An 8194-nucleotide genomic window follows, 5' to 3' on the forward strand; every position below is an offset into this window, starting at 1 on the left:
ATGGGTGTGTCAGCCACATGTATTATAATTGCTAGCTAGTACTTCCAACGAGTTTAGTGATATAACCCCCTCCCCCAATTTCCCACATATCATGCATTTGTATGCCCGCTTTATAAAATTCTTCAGATTTCTCTAGAGTCGATTGTCAGTGTTATTTCTTTCTCTTGTCTTTTTGTTTTAATTTTTACAAAATGAGTGACAATAATGATTTAATCACCATTGTATACTCTAATGGGAAGAGATATTTTGGACTCGATGGTCAAGTTTTTGAAGGAGATACAAAAATGTTTTGCATGAGCCACTAATGCAATTATGATGATGAGAAGAAGACAATATATAAGAAGTTGAGATTACAACGGGGTCAATCTCTATCTCAGTTGACTACTAGATGCGCCTCGGGAAAAGAGAGTTGGGTTCATGTGAAGATTGTTGAGGATGAAAATGTCACGTAAGTAGTAGATGCATTCCAAGATCATCCATGCTTCACGAAAGTAGACTTCAATGGACAATCTAGCAGTCAACACGCCTCCCACATGTGCGCAACTTAACGCGCACTACCAATCAATGTATTTTTTCGCATTATACTGGTTAAGAGTTTATTAAGAAGCTTAAATCGATATGTAATTTCTGAAATTTGCACAATAAAGATCAAAAGACAGAGAAAATTGGACTCGTTCCCAGCCATCACAAAGTTTTAAGACTCGGACCAGTCATCGACTCGGTCGAGGTATTAGGTTATTGGTTCAACTGGGGTCAACCGGATATACAGTTCACACATTAAAAAAATATAATTATATTACTTATAATAATATGAAAAAAGTGAATGGTAATAAATGCTATAAGTGAAAGAAGAATGTTATCTTTATATTCAACAAAAAATGGCTGGATTATATTTTTTATCTTAATAGTTTGCATAATTTCAATTTTTTAATCAAATCCTCATAAAGGAAATTAGAGTGCATAAAGATAAAAGAATAATATTAACTAAATGCATAAAAATAAAATAATAATATTAACTAAATTATGTAAAATTGACATATTTCATCATCTCTCCTGAGTCTAACCTTTCCAGGGAGGTATAAAAAATTTGTGAATCAATGTTAAAAGTGGATCTCGCGAATCAACAACCATAACATGCTGGTAAAAAATTGAGAGTGAATATGATCATCATTTTCAAGATTTTATACACTTTGAGATGATACAGAGCAAAAATGTCAGATGAAAAATTACTGCATTATGGATATTTCTTAATAAAAATACAAGCATAACCAATTAAAACAACAATACAGATTATCCAAATGCTTTCATAAAATATAGGCTTTTTCCAATTACATAGGAAGATAATAATGAATGCACATTTAGGGAGGGATAAAAAGTTGGTTATTGTACATAGTCTCAATTAGAGCTTTGTTTCTTTTTTATTTTTTTAAGTTGAAAAATTAAATTATTTTTAGGATCTTCGTTCAGTTTCTAGCACATGATGTACAGCTTGCTTAAAACGATACAGAGCACATTCACGGAGGCTTAGTATTGTTGCGGACATTGGATTTATTTTATTTTATTTCTATTTGTTTATTAGTTTGAGCTTGAGCTTATGAATGACTACTAGTACTCAGGATTTTTAAGCTTATTTATATTCCCTTATAAATAGAATGCTTTGTAACGAGTATAGTGAGGAGAATATAATGAAACATTATTGGACGTTGTTCATATTAGATGAATCGAAATAAATTTAAGGGATTAATATTTTTAATATTGTATTAGATAATTTTATTTCTTACAACATGAGAAGCATTATTCTTTAAATTTATATGTACATTCTTCATTTTCTTTTCCCGTTTCTATTTTGCATTTCGGAGTGTGATTGGTCCCAAACATGATTTTCTCTAAAATTATTTATATTTTTAAATTTTTTTAAATATAAATTAGTATTAATTTTGATTTATAAATAAAAATATGTTTAATTTTTTTATTAATTATCCCTTTTCTCTCTCACACTAAGTCGAAATATGGACACAAATATTACCGGACAGGTCTTTGATAAAATTGCAAAAATTGTTTATAGAATGAGATATATTTTTCTTATGTTGTAGGAAAAAAGTTATCTCATGTTGTAGAAATAAAAATATAAGTGGGACCCATAGATGAGAGAGGAGAAAGAAAAAATAGTGGTGGAACCCAACCTCTTTTTGCGTGTGTAGGAAAGTTGTTTATTTCATGTAAAATAGATAAACATAACCCTTATTGAATAGTCTATTTTCATCCGGCAAAGCAAAGTGAAACAGGCTGTTTATCGAAAAAAAGAAAGAAAGGGAAACGAGCTGATTTTGCATATTATTTTCAATAATTTATTATTTCAATGCGATTGATTGATTAGATGGCCTTAAAATCAATGTTAGTAAAATCGGATCGAATCGGTCCGGCCAAGTCGACTCGAGAATTGGTAAATCGATTATATAACCGTTCTGGTTGAAGCAACGAACCAGCCATGCATCAGATCTGGTGTGACTTAGTCAGTTTTCGTAAAAACCGCTAACTCGACCCAGTAAAAAAAATTAAAAAAAAAAATTTTCAAAAAAAAAATCATAATAGACATATTTGATTATTTTTTGCTTATTGACTAAATAGATTATGTACCTACAATACCAATATTATTTCAATTAAGCACTATGCATGAAATTTTGATTTGATTTATACTTAGAGATGTCGTTTGCTAAACTTGAAGCTTCGTATCACGATCATTATATTTTTGTTTGATTCTTTAATGATAATGTGTGATTTATTATTTTTTATATTAAAATATTTGAAATATTTTTTTTTTAAGATATTTGTGTATCTTTATAATTTTTTAATATAAATTATAAAATTACATATAATTACCTAATTGTGCGGTTCAATTAGTGACTCACTGATTGAACTAGTGACTCAGTATCTCGACAGATTAATGATCAAACCGGTTTTAATAATATTACCTTAAATAGATGTATAGTGGGGAAAGTCGGCATGCTTTTTCTTGAGAAGTATAGAAAGATAAAGTTCAAAAGTAGAGGTGGCAAAGTGGGTTGTCCATCCCGTTCCGCCATAAGCCAGCCAAAAAATAGGTTGACACGCTTCACCCCAACTTTGAAAATGAGCTAAAAAATTTAGCCCGCCAAACCAATGATATTTTACACTAACAAAAAAACTTGGCAGGCTTTTCAGAAGTGATGGCTTTCTCGTTTTCGAAATAGGAAATAACCCCATGCCTCTTCAGGCAATTCGGCATGTATGATTTGCTAGCTATAAATCTACAATTGTGAAAGCCATTTCTAACCGAATGTTATAATGATGTTGCTATAAAGGTTAAAAAATTTAAAAGGAAAAGGAAAGTCGAAAACTATTCAACTGGATAAAAAGAAACACAATTTTTTTTTTCTTTGAAACGGGAGTTGCATTTTACAGTGCCTAATATAAAAAAACAACTTAAAATTGGAAAGAGAAGGGGACGAAAGAAGTTTTAATTTTAAACATACATTAATTAAGAAGAGTTATATTGACAAACTTTTTTTTTACAAACTTACAAACTATACTATGTCTTATTGATAAGACTTTATTAAAAAATAACTTACCAGTAAGACATAATATAATTTATAAAAATTTGTAAAAAAAAAATTATAAATATAATCTTCTAATACATTAATATAACCTAAATACAATAATTAACTTTTCCCAAGATGTCCAAAGCTACCATCGACATACATAATAGTCCACGATTAGATTCTTCAGTTCTGATTGATCCACTGCTTATGACCTGGAGCCCAATTTGGACATTTAGGACTGAAATAGTTTGATGTTACCCTTGAGTTCAAAAGCTCCACAACAGGGGCAAATTTCACACATCTTGGGGTCTTGTATTGGTTTATTGAAGCCCCTAAGCTAATGGCATAGTCCATGAGCTTGTCAAAGGTACCTTTTTCCACAATCTTGATCTCAAGTGGCCCTATTGATTTGTCTGAGACACGGCCTTGGCGGTACACACTGTTTAATGATTCCTTAATGGTTAAGCAACAATCCTCATACACACATGGAGGAACAGGTGTTGATCCATTGAGGGTAAGCTCCCAGTACAACACATAGTGCCCTGGGATTGTTGTTGAATCTGCATAGCTAGTGTACTCAGCCACATCTGCATCAAAGGACAACAAGTGTGTCCTAGCATTCTTCATTGCATTCAGAAGCTCAACTTCATCTGTTTTGTCAGAATCTATACTCAGGACTACGTTTTTTCTACAAACGAAGTTGAACTGAGGAGCCTTGTTCTTGAATCCAGCCACCCTTAACACATCACCAACTCTGTACCTATAAAGTCCTGAAATTGTCACACAGTACTCATATTCATTAGTAAATCCAAGATTCCAAGCTCCAATTTTTTGTGTTTATTAAAACCATATTATAACATTGGGAAAAGTTATAATTACAAACTACACTATGTCTAATCGGTAATACACTCTTGAGTAGAGTATTACCGGTCGGACATAATGTAGTTTGTAAAAAAAAAAATTGTCAATATAACCCTACTCTATAACATTTTATTATCAGTCAGAAACTCACCGGCGTAAGTTGTAATTACAAGCTCATATTCTTGGCCAAGCTTGACATCAACAAGATCCACCAATTCTTGATGCTCTTTCTCATTGAGAGAACCAGTGACCTCATTGCTTCTGTTAACTGGTAAGAATTCATAGTAGCACATGGTGGGGATAAGGGTGTAAGAAACTTCGCTGGGTTTGCAAAGAGGGTTAAGGTTGACACCAAAGCAGCATTCACTTGAAGCGTAAATTGTGCACGCGAGTGGGAGGCCATTGCAATAGTAATCCAACGTTGGAATGTACTGTGACATTGTCCCAGTCACAATAACATCCACATATTTTGTGTTTGGCCACAACCTCGTTATGATACCTTGCCAGGAACTCATGCTACACTCGGCTTGGATAAAATCTGCAAGCTCAGGGTCAGGTTTGATGATCTTCATGACAGCTTCTCTAACTGAGGTGTCAGTGACTAAGGGATTGATGGTTCCTGTTTTAATATCATTGCAAAAGAGGGTCCAATGTTGCTCAAGGAAGTGAATGGCACGAATGAAGCCAGAGGCAAATGTAGCCCCCACACGGAGCACCTCTTTGTTTTGGCAAAGACCACAAAGCAATTGGGAATACATGCTTTGGTATGAATCAGGACAGAGGACAGTCTCATTTGGGCTTGTGTAGTTTGTGTATGGGTCATAGGGTCTGTCTCTTAAATAGGACCTCTTGTATAAGCTTGTGAGAATTGGGCGAGCCACAACCCCACAAGGTGTTTTGGATTCACTCTTTACAAACATTAGGTACATTCATTTTCCTTTTTCTAGGTCAGGAACAAACTGGCTCATTATAGGCATCAGAAGACTAGACAGTAAAAACCTTCCCGCAAATTCATCTTCAATTGCGGGCATCAACTTTCTCTCTCCCCCAGATGTCCCAGAGCTACAAAGACCAAAAACAAACCAACCCATTAATTTAGTCAAACCATATATCCAACATAAAATCAAATAACAAATATATGGTAAATCTCTATCAACACGGGTGGCAATTTGGGTTGGTCTGTCACCAACCTGCCAAAAACGGGGCTGGGAGGATTATTCCGCCATTAAATATGGGTTGAAAAAATAAATCCACTTCATTTTATGGTGGATTGGCGGGTCAACTCACCAATTAAAACAAATTAATTAAAATTCAAAAATAAATTATATTTTATGAATTTTTTTAATATTATTTTATTTTATTTTACACTTTCTTAATTTTTTTCGGTCTTAATCTTAAATATATACTAATATTTGTCAAACATTCTTTAACAACTCATTTGTCTCCATATATAGATAACATTTGTTATAAATAAAATTGTTATTTTTTATTTTTTCTAGGAAGTACTAAGATAATTTTTTTTTGGATATCACCGAAATTTAATGACAAATGAAATACTCTCTAATTGTCAAAAGAAAAATAAAAAAATTATAACTCGACGGGTCAAACTGCCCCGCGGCGGGGTTGAACCCATTTTGACCCACTTCTAAGCAGGGCGAGTTAAAGTGAGTTGGTGGGTAGAAAACCTCAACTCAACCCGCCCCGTTTTGGCGGGTTGGCTGGTTCACCTATCAGACTCAACCTATATTGCCACCTCTATCTCTATACATATGGTTTCCAAATTTGTGAGTACAAAGTCACGAGGGTTAATTATATACTACGTCATTGTTGCATTTTTCGTTAAAATTGTTGGGTATGACGAATATAGTACAGAAAGTTAGATGTAGCTTATATCGAGGGATTTATGTTTTTGTGTGTGTGTTGATTTTCAACAAAAAGACTATTTTTAGATCAGAATCCATGACCTTTAGGTCAGCAGGATCAATCTTAACCTCAGTTTAGTATTTTCGCAAAAAAACTGTGTTCCAGAGTAGAATCCGTGGAGCTGCAAAAAGAAACTTTTCCAAACTGGAATCAAGTGAAGGCTCATCCTCAAAATAACAAAAAAAAAAAGATCTTTCCACCTAGACCAAATCCAAACAATAAAAATAAAAATAAAAAAGAAAAAGAAAAGAGTTTTGACATTAAAATTAAGGGCACCTAGTAAGAAACTCTGAGATGGGCTTTGAGGTGAGGATTGGAGAAGTGTCACCATTGGCGATGCGGTTAATGTCCGGTTGGACATCCTCGTAGGTTATGACAGGCACAAGTTTCTTGAAGGTCTCACAGTCTGTGTGGCCATTGAGATCATGTCGTTGCAAGTACTCAACGTTTGCATTGAGGGAGAGGATTTCAGCGAGGGTGTTCTTCTGGACTTCATCAGCATTAGCAGTAACATCCTCTATGAAGTCAAGAAGTTTCTTGTTCTTCTCTGAGAGATCATAGTCTATGGTTGAGTGTATAGGAGCCGCTGACATCATGATGCTTTGTGATGTTAAAGAGAAAGAACTCAGGTATGGGTTTATAGAGAGAGAGAGTGAGAGAGAGAGAGAGAGGTGAACACAGATAGAAAGAATAAGACTATATGAGATTGTTTAGAAAGGAGGAAATGGTGTTGCTGGAAGTGAGGTGAAAGGAATGAAAAAGTGGTATATACAGAGGCACATGTCAAGCTGGGTTGGCGTAAGAGTAGGGACTATGAAGTCAATACACATAAGAGTAGAGATTGGAATCGGATATGCATCCCTTTATCACTTTCGTTTTCCTATTTTACTCAAAAATTTATGAATCTTTTACGGAAAAAAAAATATCATGTTGTAGGAAAATTCTCTTGTCATGTTGCAGAGACAATAAGTATGGGGTCCACTATGTTTAAAATAAAAAAAAAAAACAAAAAAGTGCAACACAAATATCGATGTATGTGTAGTAAACTTTGCATTTGTCATGCAACATAACAAATGCAAAACCTATCGACTACAAAAAAAAAAATGTCTTTTGTGGGAGTTATTTTTTGGAGGTTAATAAAACCCCCAATGATAATGTATATTGTAGCATTTTCAGGAACACCACACTCTATTTCCATTTTTTCTTGTTATGTTTTGTAATTTTGTGGCAGATTTTGATAGGGGTGTTCATCAACCGATCCAAACCGATTCAAACTGCGGTGACCGAACCGAACAACCGATAACCGAATAAATCAAAAACTGAAAAATTAAAAACAAAAAAAAACCCGCAAATTTTAATTGAATTGGATCGTTTTCGTATTTTTTGATGAAAACCGATTCAATATTACTAATTCTCATCTACCTGCTTGGGCATTTCCCTAATCATAGCCCAAAAAATTCTAAATCCAAGACTCATTAACCCATAAACTAAACCCAAGAAAAAATCTAGCCACATCCATCAGCAAAATTTTATCTGTATAGAACTTCATATCTCATTGCATAAAAAAAAAAAATTATATTATTGTTTATAGATGCTTCTGTATTTCAAAAAAAAATATACTTTACGAAGTTAATATATATAAAAGATATGTTATTTGCACAATAATTATGAAATAAATTTTAGACTTTTCAAAAAACCGAAAACCGATCCAATCCAAACCGAAAAAAATTGGATTGGATCGAATCGGATTTGAAAACAAATCCAAACTGAATGGATGATTACATGATCAAACCGAAGAGATTGGATCAGATGATTTTTGCTTCTAAAACCGA

The 8194-nt window shown here is 33.5% G+C and overlaps 1 pseudogene; it reads right to left on the reverse strand.

Annotated features, from left to right (window-relative positions):
• Positions 1-3761: 3761 nt before the first annotated feature.
• LOC133312461 (indole-3-acetic acid-amido synthetase GH3.5-like) lies at positions 3762-6955 on the reverse strand (annotated as a pseudogene).
• Between the last annotated feature and the right edge of the window lie 1239 nt (positions 6956-8194).

The sequence above is a fragment of the Gastrolobium bilobum genome, unplaced genomic scaffold (assembly GCF_033153095.1).
Source record: "Gastrolobium bilobum isolate Gb01-03AN ecotype WA unplaced genomic scaffold, APGP_CSIRO_Gbil_v1 utg1409, whole genome shotgun sequence".
Classification (NCBI taxonomy): domain Eukaryota; kingdom Viridiplantae; phylum Streptophyta; class Magnoliopsida; order Fabales; family Fabaceae; genus Gastrolobium; species Gastrolobium bilobum.